The sequence below is a fragment of the Cervus elaphus genome, chromosome 17 (assembly GCF_910594005.1).
Source record: "Cervus elaphus chromosome 17, mCerEla1.1, whole genome shotgun sequence".
Classification (NCBI taxonomy): domain Eukaryota; kingdom Metazoa; phylum Chordata; class Mammalia; order Artiodactyla; family Cervidae; genus Cervus; species Cervus elaphus.
Window position 1 is genome coordinate 62,433,115 of NC_057831.1, and position 19,151 is coordinate 62,452,265.

Sequence of the window (19,151 nt, forward strand, 5' to 3'; positions counted from 1 at the left end):
GATGGACTGGCTGGATCTCCTTGCAGTCCAAGGGACTCTCAAGAGTCTTCTCCAACACCACAGTTCAAAAGCATCAATTCTTTGGCACTCAGTTTTCCTCACAGTTCAACTCTCACATCCATACATGACCACTGGAAAAACCATAGCCTTGACTAGATGGACCTTTGTTGGCAAAGTAATATCTCTGCTTTTTAGAATATCATGCAAAATCCTAGGTTGGATGAAGCACAAGCTGGAATCAAGATTGCTAAGAGAAATATCAATAATCTCAGATATGCAAATGACACCACCCTAATGGCAGAAAATGAAGAAGAACTAAAGAGCCTCTTGTTGAAAGTGAAAGAGGAGAGTGAAAAAGTGGGCTTAGAACTCAACATTCAGCAAACTAAGATCATCACTTCAAACTAAGTCCCATCACTTCATGGCAAATACATGGGGAAACAATGGAAACAGTGACAGACTTTATTTTCTCGGGGTCCAAAATCACTGCAGATGGTGACTGCAGCCATGAAATTAAAAGATGCTTGCTCCTTGGAAGAAAAGCTATGACAAACCTAGACAGAGTATTAAAAAGCAGAGACATCATTTTGTTGACAAATGTCCTTATAATCAAAGCTATGGTTTTTCCAGTGAATGTGAATGTGAAGTCGTGTCTGACTCTTGGCAACCCCATGGACTGTAGCCTACCAAGCTCCTCTGTCCATGGGATTTTCCAGGCAAGAGTACTGGAGTGGGGTGCCATTTCCTTCTCCAGGAGATCTTTCCAACCCAGGGATTGAACCCGGGTCTCCCGCATTGTAGGCAGACGCTTTACTATCTGAGCCACCAGGGAAGCCTCAGTTTTCCCAGTAGTCATGTACAATTGTGTGAGTTGGACTGTAAAGAAGGCTGAGGGCCAAACAATTCATGCTTTTGAACTGGGGTGTTGGAGAAGACTCTTGAGATTCCCTTGGACTGCAAGGAGATCAAACTAGTTAATCCTAAAGAAAATCAACCCTAAATATTCACTGGAAGGATTGATGCTGAAGCTGAAGCTCCAGTACTTTGGCTACCTGATACAAAGAGCTGGCTGACTGGAAAAGACCCTGATGCTGGGAAACATTGAGAGCAGGAGGAGAAGGGGGCAGCAAAGGATGAGATGGTTAGATGGCATCACCGACTCAATGGACATGAGGTTGAGCATACTCAGGGAAATGGTGTCAGACAAGGAAACCTGGCATGCAGCAGTCCATGGGTTATGCAAAGAGTTGGACATGACTGAGTGACTGAATAACAAGAAATTAATTAAAATCTCTCCATCTTTCTTGAAATAACGCTTAGAATATGTTAATCCCAACAGCATAGAAAGAATCAGAAATTATGGGAATAAAGAGGTTTATCAAAGATGCTTTTAATATACTGTTTGGGTGATTTTTTTAGCCAGTAAACCCAGCATTTATTGTGGAGGAAGGCTTGGTATACTGGTATAGTTAATTCTACCTAAAGTTCACTTTTAAAACCCAAATTGGTAATAGATATTAGTATTTTATTGTAATTTTATCACATATTTTAAAATTATGACTAATGTTATGCTTGTTTTGAAAATTATAAATCTATATTTTATCTAGGGAAAGCAATTTAGCTTGTCCATTTTTGACACCTGTGTTAAAGCCAAGTCCATGACATTATTCGTGATAGCAAGAAAAGTAGAAACAACCTAAATGTCCATTAAATGATGAATGGATGAACAAAGTATGGTGTATCCACACTATGAAATACTAGCTAGTGATACAAAAAAATGAGCTACTCATTTATGCTATAACATGGACATACCTGAAAATGTTTTATGAAATGAAAGAAGCCAGTCATGAAGGGCAACATATTGAATAATTTCACTTCTATAAAATGTCCAGTATAGGTAAATCCATGGAGACAGAAAATCAGTGAATTGCTGTCAGGAGAAAGAGGAGGAAATGGGGAGTGGTTGTTAATGATTATGGGGTTTCTTTCTGGAGAGATTACAGTCTTAACTAGATAGTGACTATATTGACACTATTTTGTGAATGTCCTAAAAATGAACTGTACATTTTAAAAGGCTGAATTTTATATTATGTGAATTATATCTCAGTGTGGCTACTATTCACAAAGTAATACAAACATTTTTAGAAGCATGGAAATTCCTGATTTCAAATTATATTATGAAGGTAGAGTAATAAAAAGTGTGGTACTGGTACAAAGACAAATAGACCAATAGAACAAGACAGACTGAGAATAAATGGTCAGAAGATCTTTGAAAAGGGTGCCAAGACCACACTAGGAGGAAAGGATAATCTCTTTACCAGTGTTTTGAAAACTGAACATCCAGAAGCAAAAGAATAAAATTGGAGTTTTTACAATATTACAAAAATTAACTAAGGATGATTTAAGACCTAAATATAATACCTAAAACTATAAAAGTACAGAATATAGGGCAAAAGCTTGATGACATTGGATTGACATTATGTCTTAGATATGTCACCAGAAACAGTCAGTAAATAAATTGGACTCCATTAAAATTACAAACTTCTTCGTATCAAAGGAAACAACCAACAAAGTATAGAAATGCAACATATAGAATAGGAGGAAACATCTGAAAATCATATTTGATAAGGGGTTAAATGTATAGAATAATGAACTCCTACAACTCAACAACAAAGCAACCTAATAAATGAATAAATGTACAGAGCAAGGCTTGAATAGATATTCTCCAAAGAATATGTGCAACAATCAAAACTCTTGCGCATTACTGGTGGGAATGCACAGTGCTGCAGCCTCTACAGAAAACAATATGCATGTTTTTTGGAAAAATTAAAAATAGAATTGCCAGATGATGCAGAAATTCCACTTCTGGCTATGTATCCAAAATAACAGTTGGTAGAATCTCAAAGAGATACTTGTACATCCATGTTTGTTGCAGCAGCATTCACAATAGCCAAGAGGAGAAAGCGAGCTAAATATCCACTGTTGGGTGAAAAGACAAAAAACTATCGTGTAGACAACCAGTGAAATATTATCTGCCTTGCAAGAGAAGGAAATTGTTGTATATTACAACATAGATGAATCTTGAGGATGTTTTGCTAAGTGATAAAAGCCAGTCACAAAAAGACAGATACTGTATAATTCCATTTATATGAGACATCTTAAGTATGTCAAACCCAAAGAAATAGAAAGTTGAATTTGAATAGAAAGTATTTGCCAGGGACTGAAAGGAAGAGAAAATGGGGAGTTGTTCAATAGGTACAGAGCTTCAGTTTTGTGAGGTGGAAGTGTTCTAGGGGTCTTGGTTGTACCATAATGTGAATGTAGTTAACACTGCCAAACTGTGAGAAAAAAAGATAAACTGAAACCGTATCATTATAAAAAAGTATGAAATATAGAGAAAAGAAAATTCATAAGCAAAGCCATCTACAATTGTACTGCCCCCACACTAACACTGATTCAACTCTGACACAACACACAAGGTTTCTGAACAGGAGGCAATCTCCCTTTTTTCCATCTAGGGAAACAGGCTCAGAGAAGGGAAGTGCTTGAACTTCCCAGGTGGTGCTGGTGGTAAAGAAGCTGCCTGCCAATGCAGGAGACATAGGAGACACAGGTTTAATCCCTGGGTTGGGAAGATCCCCTGAAGAAGGGAATGGCGACCCACTCCAATATTCTTGCCTGGGAAATCGACAGAGGAGCCTGGACAGAGACGCTTGGCGGGCTTCAGCCCATGGGCTCACAAAGAATTGGACATAGCTGAGCAACTAACACTTAACTAACATCACGCAGAGAGTTGATAACAGAGTCAGGACTAGAGTACATGTACTTTGAGTTTCAGATAAACCCAATAATACTTTTACAATGTGTTATTTTTTATAACATGAAGTTTGAAAATATAGAAAATTCTGAGGAGTAATAAAAAATCAAAACAAAAGTGATATTTGACAAAAGTGCCTGAATGGGGTGGGTTTAACCAAGTTTTTTTTTTTTTTTTTTTTTTAATATATTTTATTCCCACACAACTGTAAGAATGACATATTTTTTTTGTTGTTCCAAACTTATAAACAAGGAAACAAAGCCACAAAAAGATTAAGTAACTAGCACTAGGCCCTCTGGGTGGTGTTGTAGTTCAGTTGCTAAGTTGTGTCTGACTCTTTGCAACCCCATGGACGGCAGCACACCAGACTTCTCTGTCCTTCACCATCTCCCAGAGCTTGGACTAAGGTCCACTGAGTCGGTGATGCCATCCAACCATCTCATCCTCTGTTATCCTGTTCTCCTCCTGCCTTCAATCTTTCCCAGAATCAGAGTCTTTTCATAATAAATCAGCTCTTTGAATCAGGTGGCCAGAGCATTGGAGCTTCAGTATCAGTCCTTCCAATGAATATTCAGATTTGATTTCCTTTAGGATTGACTGGTTTGATCTCTTTGCTGTCTACAGGACTCTCAAGAGTCTTCTTCAGCACCACAGTTCTAAAGCATCAATTCTTTGGTGTTCAGTCTTCTTTATGGTCCAACTCTCACATCCATACTTGAGTACTGGAAAAACCATAGCTTTGACTATATGGACTTTTGTTGACAAAGTGATGTCTCTCCTTTTCTTTTCTTTTTTTTTTGATATATATATTTTTTATTTATTTTCATTGGAGGCTAATTACTTTACAATATTGTGGTGGTTTTTGCCATACGTTCCCATGAATCAGCCATGTGTGAACATCTCTCCCCCATCCTGAACCCCCCTCCCTCCCCATCCCATCCCTCGGGGTCATCCCAGTACACCAGCCCTGAGCACCCTGTCTCATGCATCGAACCTGGACTAGCAATCTGCTTCACATATGGTAATATACATGTTTCAATGCTATTCTCTCAAACATCCCACCCTCGCTTTCTCCCACAGAGTCCAACAGTCTGTTCTTTACACATGTGTCTCTTTTGCTGTCTCGCCCGAGTTTTAAATGTTGATTTACAAAAATGGATTCCAGGGCTCATGAAACCACACATTTATACAGTCTTGGTGGCCACTAAGAGGAATGAAATGACCAAATAAACATATTGCAAAGGCTAATCCTATGTCATCAGAAGGGATCTGTGCAAATGAGAGTCTTTGAAACTTACTTTTCATTATCTCAAGTAGAAATTTGCTCTGCACATTTTAGTGGCCCAGGTCTGCAATATCACTTTAGGGAATGGTACCCAAATTACTTGGAGATCTGGTCTTTATTAAGATTTTATGTCAAAGGCAAAGTATTAATGACCTAAGAATTCTTCTTATATGAATATATAACATTAAAATAAATCACTTACATGAATTAAGGGGCCCAATCAATGAAGCCAGCATATACTAAATAAAATGAAAAGCAAGGAGCTTCCTGGTGATTAAGATTTTGCACTTCCACTGCAGGGGATGTGGGTTGCATCCCTGGTTGGGAAAGTTCTGCATGCAATGAGGTGCAGCTAAAAAAATAAATAAATAAAAGGTAAAATCAAGCTGTGCCTAAGTAATAAAAAAAAATACACACAAACACACATTTTTAAATATTCCAATGAAATCAGTAAAGCATGTTATGTATTTAGGTTGGTAGTTTTTAGGTACTATATTCTGTTCAGTAAATTTACTACTCCACATTGAGTAAGTAATCTGTTCCCTATAAGTTTTTGTTTCTCCATTTGTAAAGTTATCATAATGCCAGCTTCAGGGGTAGTTACCACAGATATGTGCTTATAAGTTTTTTAGAGGGGATACATATACATATAAAGTTGCTGGAACACACAGAAACTACTTAAAAATATTTAGGCCATGTGTTGAATAACTGTTAGTGATATCCTATACTTTTAACAAGGATTTAAATTTGATAATTTTGAAATATCTACATCCAAGTTATAACTAAAATGAAATCAGACCCATTCTAATGATTCAAGAATATGACCAAATTTATTTTAGCTGATATAATCTTGATATTGCTATTTTCTTTTTTTAAAGTCAAATCTAAAAGATACTCAAAAGCTTAATTCAGTATGGCTTCATTTCAGAGGACAGGAAAAAAAGTATCTGTGAAGGAAAACATTGGCTTTTTAAAATTGTATTTTGTATGTTGAACTGTTTATGATAGTTTTATCGCTCTTTGGAAGTTTACTATTTACCACAAATCTACTGCTCACATAATGACGAATACTGTAATGATATCATTCAGGATTAAATCCTTGAGTCAGCCATGAAGGAGACTGCTGACAAAAATGCTAAGTGAAATCATCTCTTATTTCTTATCTATCATAACTTGTTTATAAAAAAAATCTTTAAAACATATACCAATATTTTTAAACTTTCTGGTTCTTAATAAATATTTGCTATGAGTCTAGCTACCTGAATTTTGTCTCCATCTCCCTAAACACATAAATGACAAATTACTGGCATCATCTGGCAAATTAACTGATGACTGTTACTGTGTTTTGTGGCACGTTTTGGAAACTCTTAGCTTTCTGTGGAATATTCAGTGCCATTTCTCAGAACTTAGAAAAAGGCACTTTCTCTAAAGTTCCTTAGTTTCTTTTCTTCAGTCTCTTTTATGATCGTATGACTATCTCTTTAAAACACGTGCTCTTCTGGGCAGAATCCTCAGTTCTTATAGTCACCCTAAAATATAGTTACATGTAATTATCGTACTGACATATATTCTACACGCTATAGATCCACAGAGAGACAGACACAGAAAGGGAGAAACAGTGATTTTACTATGTGCCTCACATTTTGCAGGTCTTTACAAGCATTAATATATTTAACCCTTACAAGAACTCCATAAGAATCATAATTGTATGACTATCAGAGAAGAGCTAAAGTTTATTCAAGTTGTGCACCGTCGTACACATGCATAATAGTAAGCTAGACAGCAGAAGTGTGAACATAATTCTTTTTGACTCTAGGTCATGAGAATTTAATTAAGATATTCTATTGCCTCAGAATGCCTCACCTAGCTTTTACCTATATGAAAAATCTTTGTTCACCACATAATCTGAGATCCATAAACACATTTCCAGTTACTATTTACTGCTTACTATAGACATCTAATTAGTTATCAAGACCTAAAAATAAAAATACAAATTGTTAATACAGACACTGTTGAAAGAACTGTAAATATATTAACTTATTTAATCACTCCAAAATCCAATGTGGTGGGTAATATTTTCATTAACATCATATCATGAACCATCTTTTCCAACTCTTAGCTGTAACTGCTATTTACATACTCAACGATTTTCATGTCTCTGGCTCTCATCTTTCTTCATGTTTCTGGATTCAATTTCATTGCTACCTACATGAGACCTCCAACTGTACCTCAATTTTCATTTCTGGGTCCCTATTTCAGTAAAGGTTGCTGTAATTCACCAACAGTTTAATGCCACACACCTAAGTAAGTGTTGGTCACTCTTTTGTGTTCAACTCTTTGCTACCCCATGGACTGAAGCCCGCCAGGCTCCTCTGCCCACAGGATTCTCCAGGCAAGAACACTGGAGTGGATTGCCATTCCCCTCTCCTGGGGATGTGCCCGACCTAAGGATAGAATCCGGGTCTCCCACCTTGCAGGCAGATTCTTTACCATCTAAGCCACCAGGAAAACTAAATTTCCCTCTCTGTATCACATCCCCAAGTCAATACCCTTCTAGTCTTGCATGGTTTTTACTCCACTTCACAAACCATTCCACTTCTTTCCCTCCCTACCACTAAAAACAGTTTCCTAGAGACATGTCAGCTCTTTCTTCCATGCTATAGCTCTGCATCTGCGTTTTTTCAATTTGCTCTCTACCCAACAGGTGGAATAAATACTTTAAAACATAAAGAAGTAAATTTACTCTGTTGCTCATGTTTCAGTTGTTTTAAACTACACTTAGAGGAAAATCCAAGGAAACTCCTTAATCTAACTTCCAACTCTAAAATCACTTGACCTTTGCTTAGAAGTACAACTTGTATTATTCTTTTTATACTTTATTCTTATACTATTCTTTTTATCCACTCTGACTTTATCTTCTGTTCCTGACCTGTAGTAGTGTTAGTTGCTCAGTTGTGTCCAGCTCTTTGCAACCCCATGGACTGTAGTCTGCCATGCTCCTCTGTCCATGGGAATATATCCAGGCAAGAATATTGGAGAGGGTTGCCATTCCGTTCTCCACAGGCTCTTGGTGACCCAGGGAACGAACCTGGGCCTACTGCATTGCAGGCAGATTCTTTACCATCTGAGCCAGGGGAAGCTGAAACATACTATTCAGTTCAGTTCAGTTCAGTTCAGTTCAGTTCAGTTCAGTCGCTCAGTCGTGTCCGACTCTTTGCGACCCCATGTACTGCTGCACACCAGGCTTCCCTGTCCATCACCAATGCCTGGAGCCTATTTAAACTCATGTCCATTGAGTTGGTGATGCCATCCAACCATCTCATCCTCTGTCATCCCCTTCTCCTCAGGCTTAAATCTTTCCCAGCATCAGTGTCTTTTCCAGTGAGTCAGTTCTTTGCATCAGGTGGCCACAATATTGGAGTTTCAGCTTCAGCATCAGTTCTTCCAATGAATATTCAGGATTTATTTCCTTTAGGATGGACAGATCGGATCTCCTAAGAGACTCTCAAGAGTCTTCTCCAACACCACAGTTCAAAAGCATCAATTCTTCGGCGCTCAGCTTTCTTTATAGTCCAACTCTCACATCCATACATGACCACAGGAAAAACCATAGCTTTGACTAGATGCACCTTTGTTGGCAAAGTAATGTCTGTGTTTTTTAAGATGGTGTTTGGTTGGTCATAACTTTTCTTCCAAGGAGCAAGTGTCTTTTACTTTCATGGCTGCAGTCACCATCTGCAGTGATTTTAGAGCACCCCAAAATAAAGTCTGTTATTGTTTCCATTGTTTCCCCATTTATGTGTCATGAAGTGGCGGGACCAGATGCCATGATTTTAGTTTTCTGAGTGTTTAGTTTTAGGCCAACTTTTTCACTCCCCTCTTTCACATTCATCATGAGGCTCTTTAGTTCCTCTTTGCTTTCTGCCATAAGGGTGGTGTCATTTGCATATCTGAGGTTATTGATATTTCTCCCAGTAATCTTGATTCTAGCTTGTGTTTCATCCAGCCCAGCATTTCACATGATGTACTTGGCATATAAGTTAAATAAGCAGGGTGACAGATACAGCCTTGACATACTCCTTTCCCAATTTGGAACCAGTCTGTTTTTCCATGTCCTGTTCTAACTGTTCCTTCTTGACCTGCATACAGATGATTTCTCAGGAGGAATGTCAGGTGGTCTGATAATCCTATATCTTTAAGAACTTCACACAGTTTGCTGTGATCCACACAGTCAGAGGTTTTGGTATATTTAAAAAGCAGAAGTAGATGTTTTTCTGGAACTCTCTTGCTTTTTTTCAATGATCCAATGGATGTTGGCAATTTGATTTCTGGTTCCTCTGTCTTTTCTCAGTCCACTTTGAACATCTGGAAGTTCATGGTTAACACACTGTTGAAGCCTGACTTGGAGAATTTTGAGCATTACTCTGCTCACCTGTGATATGAGTGCAATAGTACGGTAGTTTGAGCATTCTTTGGCACTGCCATTCTTGGGATTGGAATGAAAACAGACATTTTCCAGTCCTGTGGCCACTGCTGAGTTTTACAAATTTTGCTGGCATATTGAGTGCAGCACTTTCACAGTACCGTCTTTTAGGATTTGAAATAGCTCAACTGGAATTCCATCACCTCCACTAGCTTTGTTTGTAGTGATGCTTCTTAAGACCCACTTGACTTTGCAATCCAGGATGTCTGGCTCTAGGTGAATGATCACGCCAACATGATTATCTGGGTCATGAAGATCTGTTTGTGTAGTTCTTCTGTGTAATCTTGGCACCTCTTCTTAAGCAGGATACCTCTGCTTCTGTTAGGTCCATCCCATTTCTGTCCTTTATTGTGCCCATCTTTGCATGAAATGTTCCCTTAGTATCTCTAATTTTCATGTCAAGCTCTCTAGTCTTTCCCATTCTATTGTTTTTCTCTATTTCCTTGCACTGATCAATGAGGAAGGCTTTCTTATCTCTTCTTGCTATTCTTTGGAACCCTGCATTCAAATGGCAATATCTTTCCTTTTCTCCTTTGCTTTTTGCTTCTCTTCTCAGTTATTTGTATGGCTTCCTCAGACAACCAGTTTGCCTTTTTGCATTTCTTTTTCTTGGGGATGGTCTTGATCACTGCCTCCTGAACAATGTCATTAACCTCCATCCATAGGTCTTTAGGCACTCTGTCTATCAGGTCTAGTCCCTTGAATCTATTTGTCACTTCTACTGTATAATCCTAAGGGTTTTGATTTAGGTCCTACCTAAATGGTCTAGAGGTTTTCCCTACTTTCTTCAATTTAAGTGTGAATTTGGCAATAAGGAGTTCATGATCTGTGCCACAGTCAGCTCCAAGTCTTGTTGTTGCTGACTGTAGAGAGATTCTCCATCTTTGGCTGCAAAGGATATAATCAATGTAATTTTAGTATTGACGATCTGGTGACGTCCATGTGTAGTCCTCTCTTGTGTTGTTGGAAGAAGGTGTTTGCTATGACCAGTGTGTGCTCTTGGCAAAATGCTATTAGCCTTTGCCCTGCTTCATTCTGTACTCCAAGGCCAAATTTGCCTGTTACTCCAGGTATTTCTTGACTTCCTACTTTTGCATTCCAGTCCCCTACAATGAAAAGGACATATTTTTTGAGTGTTAGTTCTAGAAGGTCTTGTAGGTCTTCTTAGAACCATTCAACATCAGCTTCTTTGGCATTACTGGTTGGGGCATAGACTTGGATTACCATGATATTGAATGGTTTGCCTTGGAAACAAACAGAGATCATTCTGTCATTTTTGAGATTGCATCCAAGTACTGCATTTCAGACTCTTTTGTTGACTGTGTTGGCTAGTCCATTTCTTCTAAATGATTCTTGCCCATAGTAGTGGATGTAATGGACATCTGAGTTAAATTCACCCATTCCAGTCCATTTTCATTTGCTGATTCCTTAAATGAAAACTACAGTCACAGAAAACTAACCAATCTGATCACATAGACCATGTCCTTGTCTAACTCAGTGAAACTATGAGCCATGCTGTGTAGGGCCACCCAAGACCAAGGGTCATGGTGGAGAGTGCTCACAAAGTGTGGTCCACTGGAGAAGGGAATGGCAAACCACTTCAGTATTCTTGCCTTGAGAACCCCAAGAACAGTATGAAAAGGCAAAAAGATAGGACCCTGAAAGACGAATTCCCCAGTTCAGTAGGTGCCCAATATACTACTGGAGATCAGTGGAGACATAGCTTCAGAAAGAATGAATAGATGGAGCGAAAGCACAAACAACGCCCAGTTGTGGATGTGACTGGTGACTGAAGTAAAGTCTGATGCTGTAAAGAGCAATACTGCATAGGAACCTGGAATGTTAGGCCCATGAATCAAGGCAAATTAGAAGAGGTCAAACAGGAGATGGCAAAAGTGAACATCGACATTTTAGAAATCAGCAAACTAAAATGGACTGGAATGGGTGAATTTAACTCAGATGAAACATCCTGAACTTCACTCAAATACTGCAGTCTCTCAGGATCTTTGAAAGACTGATTCTAGGATCCCTGCAAATGCCCAGAGCCTTGGATGCTCAAGTCTCTGTATAAGATGACAGTATCTGCATACAACTCTGCATACATCCTCCCATATCCCGTAATTAATCCAATACATTGTGAAACCACCTTCAATAGTTTTAAATATAATGGTAAATCTATGGAGACAGTTTTTAGCATATGATAAATTCAAGTTTTGCTTTTTGGAACTTTCTGAATTTTTTTTTTTTTTTTTTTGAATGTCTTTGATCCTCTGTTGGTTGAATCCATGAATGCAGAGCTTGCAGATAGGGAAAGCCAGGTGTATAGAGCTTATTTGTTCTTCTTGTTATTATAATGATAATATTTCCCCCCATGTATGTTGCTTGGCTGGCTCCTTGTCTTATCTATTTCAATTAAAATGTCATTCCACAGAGAAACTTCCCATGACATGATCTTTCTGGATCAATAATATGATTTTTTGAGTACTCCTTAAAATTCTGCATTATCTCTCCACTGCTTTCAGAATAATCCCCAAATTAGCACAGTAAGATACTTCATAAAGTAATCAGTGTTGAAACTTTCTTTTTGCATCTCCTGTAATTCTCTGAAATACTCTAATTTATGCCAACCATCCTCAAATACTGTAGTTCACTGAATACTTTCTGATGTTTCAACTGTCATATAAACAACTTGCATATAAACAACTAAGAAAGAGCTTTTGTTTTTTGCAATACTTTGTTTGTTTTATAGACTTGCTTGCCTACAGTTGCTATGAACTCCTTAATAAAGAAGCCTCACATGAAATGGATATAAAGTTTCAGTTATTCAAGATGATTAGGTTCTAGAAATCATCTGTATAATATTGGGCCTATACTTAATACTATTTATTTTCTCTCTCATGATGTGTTCTTATTGCAGTAAAAAATAACAAGTTTTGTTTATTCTATGGTAAAATATGTGGTACAATATATGAGATTGGCAATATTTTAAAACAAATTAATAATATTTCTAGTCAACATAGCTAAATACTGTCTCCCCTAGTGGCTCAAGGGTGAAGAATCTGTCTGCCAATGAAGGACACATGGTTCAATCTCTGAGTCTGGAAGATCCCCTGGAGTAGAAAATAGCAACCTACCCTAGTATTCTTGCTTGGGAAATCCCATGGACAGAGGAGCCTGGCGGGCTACAGTTCATGGGGTCATAAAAGAGTTAGACATGACTCACAGCTAAACAACAGCCAAATACCAACCTTAAATTGTAAGGTCACCTGTGGTATAGCTTGGTTATATTCCTCCTACCTTATCTCCTATATTTATCAAGGTTTGCTCACATATTTCTTTGTTACTCCTGAATTACAACTACATGAAAATACACAAAAAGGCAGGTTGGCAAAATCTATCATTACTCAAAAAATAAAATGATGATGTTAGAATGTGGAGAAACTGTTTTAAGAAATACTGCCTAAGAATAATCTGGACCAGTGTTGAGCCCTTTTTGAGATATCTCCCTCCACTCTGCAAGTTGTATTTTTGCTCATTTGATCATCTATTTTGATAAAATTTTCTTAAATTTTTAGAGAGATAAAATCTACCATGTGAATTATAAAAAGAGGAAGAAGAAGTCTCAACAAAAAACAGAGAAGAGATTGAAGCAGCAATCAAACACCTCCCAACCAAAAAAAGACCAGAACTAAAGTGGAAGCCATAATGCTTTCTGATTTCAAACTATATCTCAAAGTTACAGTAATTAAAACAGGGTGGTACTGGAATAAAAACAAACATATAGACCAATGGAACAGAATAGAAAGCTCAGAAATACATATGTATGTATGTATGTGAATATGTGCGTGTGTATGTGTGTATGGAACTGATAGGAAAATTCAGAAGATAAAAATTTCTCAAACAATGTCTCATTCCTTACCCTTGTCAAACTTAAATAACCTTGGGAGATCATCTAACTTTTTTCTTAGACCAAGAATAAAATTTTTTGTCTTGTCTAATATGCTTACTATTATTAAAAACAACAACAAAACCCTCGTATCAGTCAATAACAAAAAAGGTAAGAAGAGAAAACACTAAAAATGGTTTATCTAACTCAACAGAAGTTTCAAAACCAGAAATATATAAATTGCAAGTAAGCATATGAAAATGTGTTCAAAAGCATTACTCCTATGGGGATGCAAGTTAAATCCATGGTAAGATAGGACTCTCTACCTATTAGAATCACTAAGTTTTAAGGAGTGACAGTACCAAATATTAGCACAAATATAAAGTAATTTGAATGCTCAAACACTGTTAGTGAAGGTGCTAAATAATATAATCTTTTTCTTAAACTGTTTGGCAGCTTCTTTTACTATTAAAATACATGCAAACTGATTCAGCAATTCTATTCCGAGGTTCAGTTCAGTTCAGTCGCTCAGTTGTGTCCGACTCTTTGCGACCCCATGAACCGCAGCACGCCAGGCCTCCCTGTCCATCACCAACTCCCGAAGTTTACTCAAACTCATGCCCATCGAGTCGGTGATGCCATCCAGGCATCTCATCCTCTGTCGTCCCCTTCTCCTCCTGCCCTCAATCTTTCTCAGCATCAGGGTCTTTTCAAATGAGTCAACTCTTCGCATCAGGTAACCAAAGTATTGGAGTTTCAGCTTCAGCATCAATCCTTCCAATGAACACCCAGGACTGATCTCCTTTAGGATGGACTGGTTGGATCTCCTTGCAGTCCAAGGGACTCTCAAGAGGAATGGGTGAATTTAACTCAGATGACCATTATATCTACTACTGTGGGCAGGAATCCCTTAGAAGAAATGGAGTAGCCATCATAGTCAACAAGAGTCCAAAATGCAGTACTTGGATGCAATCTCAAAAATGACAGAATGATCTCTGTTAGTTTCTAAGGCAAACCATTCAATTTCACAGTAATCCAAGTCTATGCCCCGACCAGTAACACTGAAGAAGCTGAAGTACCCAAAAAAGATGTCCTTTTCATTATAGGGGACTGGAATGCAAAAGTAGGAAGTCAAGAAACACCTGGAGTAACAGGCAAATTTGGCCTTGGAGTGCGGAATGAAGCAGGGCACAGACTAATAGAGTTTTGACAAGAGAATGCACTGGTCATAGCAAACACCCTCTTCCAACAACACAAGAGAAGACTCTACACATGGATATAACCAGATGGTCAACACCGAAATCAGATAGATTATATTCTTTGCAGCCAAAGATGGAGAAGCTCTATACAGTCAGCAAAAACAAGACCGGGAGCTGACTGTGGCTTGGATCATGAACTCCTTATTGACAAATTCAGACTGAAATTGAAGAAAGAGGAGAAAACCACTAGACCATTCACGTATGGCCTAAATCAAATCCCTTATGACTATTCCGAAGTAGAATTTGCCAAAGAGAAAAGAACACTTACATGTGTATAAAGTTTTCACAAGAATGATCAACACCAAGTCTATCAATAATCAAAGTATTGAAAGAGTGCAAATGTCCATCAACAGAAAAATACACTAATTGTGAATTTCAGAGAATAGAAAATTGTTTGTCTGGTTAAATACATTAACATAAATGGATTGTAAAAACATTATTTTCAGGGATAGAAATCAGATATCAAAGAGGGCACAATATATGATCACACTTAAATAAAAGTAAGCAAACTAAAGTAATAGGCATCATAGCAGTGGTTTCCAGTGGAGGTGTGTATACTAACTGGAAAGGGATAAGAGGAAACTTCCTTAAGTGAGGAGAAAGTTTCTCAGTCATGTCCGACTCTTTGCAACTCCATGGACTGAATTCTCCAGGCCAGATTACGGGAGTGGGTAGCCTTTCCCTTCTCCAGGGGATCTTCCCAACCCAGGGATCAAACCCAGGTCTCCCACATTTCAGGTGGATTCTTTACCAGCTGAGCCACAAGGGAAGCCCCTTTTTTAAGTAAGGAAGGTATTACATAATTTGGTTAAAGTATTATTTTATGTGGCGGAGTACATTTTGTCAACATCCATTCACTTGTGCCCTTAAGATTTGTTTATGTTTATTATATGAAATTTACCACCTCTCACCCTCTAAAACTCAATCAGTTATAATGGTTTGGCCAAAAAGTTCTTTTGGGTTTTTCCATAGGATGATGTAGAAAACTCACACAAACTTTTTGGCCAACCAAATATTTGTCTTTAAAGTTCGTCTTGGAACTTTATGTTGGAACAGCAAAGAGTTGATATTTTGAAGAATGACAAAGGCAGAAGACTCCCCACGTGTAAGTGACAGAGCTGAGAATCTGGGAAAGCCACGGGGGCTAGAATTGACAAGGCTGAGTTCTGGAAACAAGAGTTGCACAGAGGGAAAACTCCAAAGACCTTCAATAGGTGGCCCTTTAGTATTCATCAGAGTATTGATCAGCTTGTGAGGAAACCACCCAAGATGTGAAAGGATTAGAGGGAACAGTACCTGATATTCCCTGGAATAGTACTTAGAATAGTTCCTGTTGCCAAGAAACAGCCTAAAAAATTATGTAACTCAAGAACTTTGGCTAGAGTATTCAAAACTGTCTTGCCATTATAGTGGGGAATAATTAATCTTAAACCAAATGCTATTCTGGTTTTACCTAACAAATCTTCAAACCAAGACCTAAAAGGTCAAACTTTATTCAAGTTACTGTAATGTGTTTCAGAACAAAGCACATAAATGGGAATACAAAATATCCAGGACCCTAAAGTTTTGCATTTATAATGGCTGGCATTCAATTAAACTATAAAACATATAAAGAAATAATAAAATAAGACCTATAAAAAAGAAAAAGACCAACAAACCCAAACTGATCCATTACTGACACATATGAAACATACAGATATGCAATCCACAGTATTAGAAGTTAAAAGAACAACTAATGTATTAATATTATTTTGCTAGGGCCGTAATAACAGAATGCCACAAACCGTGTGGGCTGATAAACAGAAATCTGTTTCCCACCATTGTGGAGACCAGAAGTCTAAGATGAAGGGTTAGCAGGATGCTTCCTGGTGGGAGCTCTCTTGCTGGCTTATTGAAGGTGGCCTTATCACAACGTCTTGACATAATCATTCCTCTGTTGTTCACTCAGCCATGTCTGACTCTGTGACCTTATGAACTATAGCATGCCAGGCTTCCTGTCCTTCACTATCTTCTGGAGTTTGCTCAAACTCATGTCCACTGAGTTGGTGATGACTGTTCCTCTATTCACATGCATTTCCAGTGTCTCTTGCTTTTCTTAAAAGGACACAAGTCAGATTGCATCCTAAGGGCTCATTTTAACTTATTTTTAAAGCCCTGTCTTCAAATGCAGTCACTTTCTAAGCACTAGGGGTTAAGGCTTAAATATATGATTTAGAAGTGAAGAAAACAACAGTTTAGTCTGTAACAAGTATGTTACGTAACAGCATGTTCATTTAAAAATGTTACATAAGGACATGTAACAAACATGTTGCAAACATATCTGCATGTATGTATGCATGTGTATATATACATATGCATATGTAGATTAAATTTCTCAAACTGAAAACATGCCTGAGATGAAAAATTCAATGGGCAGATTAAAGACAGATTTTATATCAGGATGAATAAATTTTATGGAAAAAGTAGCATGTTGAAAGATATAAACAGAAATAAGTTACAAAAACAGTTCAGTTCTTATTGTTTCTCTTTGTTAATTTGGATGAAAAAAACAAATGTGAAGTAAAAAGTTCACAGTTCATTATATAGAAGGCATTAAGAGACAGCCTTTGGTGTTCTGGAATATAGTATTCTATGACAGCCTTGTGAATTTATCTCTCAAAGCCTACGAAAAACTTTTATCAGAAGACCTGCTGATCTAACAGCTTTAAACAGAAAATTCCAAGTATTGCTTTGGAACAAGCAAACCCTAGACTGGGCCCAAATAATGCTGAATTCCAGTTCTAGCATTAACTTGTTGGAAAATATAGTCAAGACACTTAGTATTTCTGAAGCCCAAATTTGTATCCCTAATAAGGGAATCATACCTAGCTCATAAGCTTGTGACATGGACTAATAAAGCAACATATTTTATAGGTGCACTCCAGTGCCTGGTTTAACTTATTAACAATCATTTCTCCTTATTAATTGGAGTAAAATGCCCTGGAAAATAAGTTCTTAACCAGATAACTTTTTTTTTTTCCCCTGGGGGTGGGGTGGGGTGTGGGAAACTATGACAAACCTAAACAGCGTACTAAAAAGTAGAGACATACTTTGCCAACAAAGATCTCTCTAGTCAAAGCTATGGTTTTCCATGTATCGCTATGAGAGCTGGCCCATAAAGAAGACTGAGCGCTGAAGAAATAATGCTTTTGAACTGTGGTGCTGAAGGCTCTTGAGAGTCCCTTGGACTGCAAGGAGATCCAACCAGTCCATCCTAAAGGAAATCAGTCCTGAATGTTCATTGCAAGGACTGATGCTGAAGCTGAAACTCCAATACTTTGGCCACCTGATGCGAAGAGCTGACTAACTGAAAAAGATTGTGATGCTGGGAGAGATAGAAGGCAGGAGGAGAAGGGGATGACAGAGGATGAGATGGTTGGATGGCATCACCGACTCGATGGACATGAGTTTGAGCAGACTCTGGGAGTTGATGATGGACAGGGAAGCCTGGCGTGCTGCAGTCCATGGGGTCACAAAGAGGTGGACATGACTGAGTGACTGAACAACCACCAGCTAACATAAAGATTAAGAGACACATAGCAATTTCCAAGTAATGAAAATGGAGAATGCAATTTGGAATAATACTTATATTGCTACAAAATGTCAAACACACAAAATAAGCTTGAAATTTGAAGAAAAAATATAACTTGCATTGTCATACTTAGTTTTTTACTATCTTCCAAAGATCTTTATGAGTAAAACAGGCTAAGAAGAAACAAGAAATAAAGTGTTATTTAAGAATTAAGATCATCAATATAAGAATTAAAATTGTGAACTATTATTTTATTGGAAATGTCTCCAAAAACAGAGAGATAGTCAGACACACATATACATGCAATAATAAATACAAGTGAGTTGCTGAAGCTCATAGAGAGTGGATCTCCAACTAATGGAAGAGATATTATGTAATCTTAAACTCTAAAAGAGAAGACCTCCACTTAACTTGTAGAATTAAATAAACAGCTAATTTGTATATCACATATTAAAAGTGAAAGCTTAACCCCAGAAATGGAGAGGTAGAGAGAATTCAAGGCCTCAGCAGGTCTTAACATAGGCTAGGAAGGGAGGCAGTGTTGAGTTGCAAGAATCAGGAATCAAAGAAAAAAATAAGATGCTGACAGGCCTAAAACTAAGGAAACTTAATTGTTTGTGGAAGGCTAAAGTTGGCCTGTGTTGGCAGAGATAGTGTAACTCCTTTGGACAAATTTGGAAATAAAGAATCTAACAAATGGGCCTGGGAGGAGTGTGGTGTTTCCTTTAGTGTTGGAATGAGGGAAAATGATGAAAATGACAAAACCAATTGCTTGGTCAGGATCATTGCCAAGGGTGAATATACTACTGAAGGTTTCACTTCTGTGTTTTACCCTGGTAAATCAGAATAA

General features: G+C 37.7%; 1 long non-coding RNA gene across 1 annotated transcript in view; it reads right to left on the reverse strand.

The window, feature by feature from the left end:
* Nucleotides 1–5,337: 5,337 nt before the first annotated feature.
* Nucleotides 5,338–19,151, reverse strand: part of LOC122673298 — a 169,210-nt gene continuing 155,396 nt past the window's right edge. The window contains exon 4 of the long non-coding RNA XR_006334660.1: nucleotides 5,338–5,454. This is a non-coding gene — a long non-coding RNA (uncharacterized LOC122673298). The remainder of the gene's footprint in view (nucleotides 5,455–19,151) is intronic.